The 2,516-nt window shown below is 40.3% G+C and overlaps 1 pseudogene; it reads left to right on the top strand.

Moving 5' to 3' along the window:
* The first annotated feature begins 545 nt into the window (after positions 1-545).
* On the top strand, positions 546-2,013 carry LOC110275680 (uncharacterized protein At1g65710-like; annotated as a pseudogene).
* Positions 2,014-2,516: the final 503 nt, after the last annotated feature.

Raw genomic sequence — 2,516 nt, 5'->3', positions numbered from 1 at the left:
TTTATTTCTATGATTTAAAAATAATTTATTTTTATTCTATCTTTTTTATTTTTCACAATTTAAAAAAAAATAAATACTGAAAATGAAGGGTATAAACACATAAACACATATTTTTAAAGAAAAAAAATTAAGAAATTAATCATTAATTCAGCTAAGGCAATGTATAATACATATAGATTTCATTTTAATATAGAGATAACATAAATGTTTAACAGTGTATTGTTCACTACGTCAAATTAGTCATATAGCTACGCTAAATCTGTGACCTTAATTCTAAGGGTCTCCATTAATTAACATTGTGACACTTATAATATAATTTTTTTTTTACTGTCAGCAATAGAGTTTATATCTCTCCACTTTTTTATTAAATTTTGGTAAAGGACAAATAGGTCCATAACCTTTTAAAACGCGGACATTTTTGTTCCTCAAGATTGGAAAATACATTTTGATCCCTCACCATGTAAATTCTGTGACAATCAAATCCTTACTTGGAATTGGTGCTCGAAACGGTAACGGAGATTGCTGAGGTGGACGGGTAGAGATTGATGTGTCCGTTACGGTTGCTGAAGTGGATGGGGAACAAATTGTTAGAGGACAAATTGGTCCTTAATGACCAAAACGACGCCGTATCTTTCATACCCATCATTCCAGACCTCCTCTTCTTCTTCTTCCATGGCAGTTTCATCGCGCCCTTTCTTCCTCTCTCCTCTCACAGACCTCTCACTCCACAACCCTCTCCATCCTCCAAAACCTCCACTCCCTTCTCCTCAGTTCTCTATGTACCTTCTACACCAAACATTGCTGCTAGTGGTGTGAGGACCTCAAGCTGCACAAAAGAAGAGGTGGATGCAATTCTGATCCAGTGTGGGAGGCTCAGCAGAAGCTCTTCTGGTAGAGCTGCCTCTTCTTCTGGTGGGAGAAAGTACTCAGGCTCAAAGAGAAGCTTTGATTTTGATCACTGTGACAATGATGCTAATTCCAATAATGATGACCAAAGGAGGGGCAATGCTACTACAACTGACAACAGTGATTTGTGTGAGAAATATGATGGGGTAGCCACCAGGAACCGCCACCGTGCCCAACACCGCCAGCACAACCGCCAGTCACCGAGGCCTTCTCCAAGGAGAAGACCCCAAGCAGGGAACGGGACCAGCAGCAGAATCAAAAGTCCAGTAGCAGGGAGAGGAGAGTGAGTAGATCTCCTGGAAGAAGGTCATCAGAGACAATAAACGGTGCCAATGGCAATGGAAGCAACAATGGAAACGGCAACCACAATAATGCAGGTTCTACTAGGCCTGGGAAGTTGATGTCTATTCCTGCCACTATTACATCATTGGTCATGGATAAGAGTAACAATGGAATTGGTGGAGGAGAATCTGCAGCCGCTACAGGTGTCAAAAGGATAACTGTTAAGAGAAATGTTGGTGAATGTGGTGTGGCTGGTTCAAGGGGTGCAGCATCACCACGGTCTCAGTCTCCCGCAAGAGCACAATCTCCCATAAGAGCGCTCTCTCCTGCAAGACAACTCTTCAAGGAAAACTGAATAGTCTCCATATAGAAGGAATCCATTGAATGAGATTGATCTTAATTCCCTTTCTTATCCACAATCAAATGCCAACAATAGCAGCAGCAACAAGGTGCAAAACAGACCCAAGAAGGACGCTGAAGCAGAAGCTAATCAAGTATCAATTTAAATTGATCCACCATCCTGTATTCTTATCTATATCAGCTAGAAAGATTTGATTTTTTCTATTTCAGTATTGTTATTTGAATCTAACATTTGCTGGACGTATTGTCGACATTTCAATAGTGGATAAAAATTTTACTCAAAATCACATTCTCGTTCTGTTTTGTCTTTGTTGATGTGAAGAATGGATTGATGATATTCTATAATTTCCTAATATTCAGAATCCATGTTCATTGCAAAAAGGTGTTACTGTAAATTGCAAGGTGCATAGAGAACTGAGGAGAAGGGAGTGGAGGTTTTGGAGGGTGGAGAGGGTTGTGGAGTGAGAGGTCTATGAGACGAGAGAGGAAGAAAGGGCGCGATGAAACTGCCATGGAAGAAGAAGAAGAAGAAGAAGAAGAAGAGGCCATGGAAGAAGAAGAAATATGATGGGCAATACGGCGTCATTTTGGTCATTAAGGACCAATTTGTCCTCTAACAATTTGTTTCCCATCCACTTCAGCAACCGTAACGGACACATCACTCTCTACCCCTCCACCTCAGCAATCTCCGTTACTGTTTCGAGCACCAATTCCACGGAAGGATTTAATTGTCACGGAATTTACATGGTGAGGGATCGAAATGTATTTTCCAATCTTGAAGAACGAATATGTCCACGTTTTAAAAGGTCAGGGACCTATTTGTCCTTTACCCTTTAAATTTTCATTTCTTCCAAAACCTTGTTTGCTGTCGTTTAAGATGAAATGAGAAGAGACGAGAAATAGAGAAAGTAACACCATTACCTTCACCATCACTGTTCGCATTCACCGTTTGCCGTCGCAGTTTGTGT

Source organism: Arachis duranensis, chromosome 9 (genome assembly GCF_000817695.3).
Source record: "Arachis duranensis cultivar V14167 chromosome 9, aradu.V14167.gnm2.J7QH, whole genome shotgun sequence".
Taxonomy (NCBI): domain Eukaryota; kingdom Viridiplantae; phylum Streptophyta; class Magnoliopsida; order Fabales; family Fabaceae; genus Arachis; species Arachis duranensis.
Note: the sequence above shows the minus strand (reverse complement) of the source record. Positions and strands in the feature narration are given on the sequence as shown.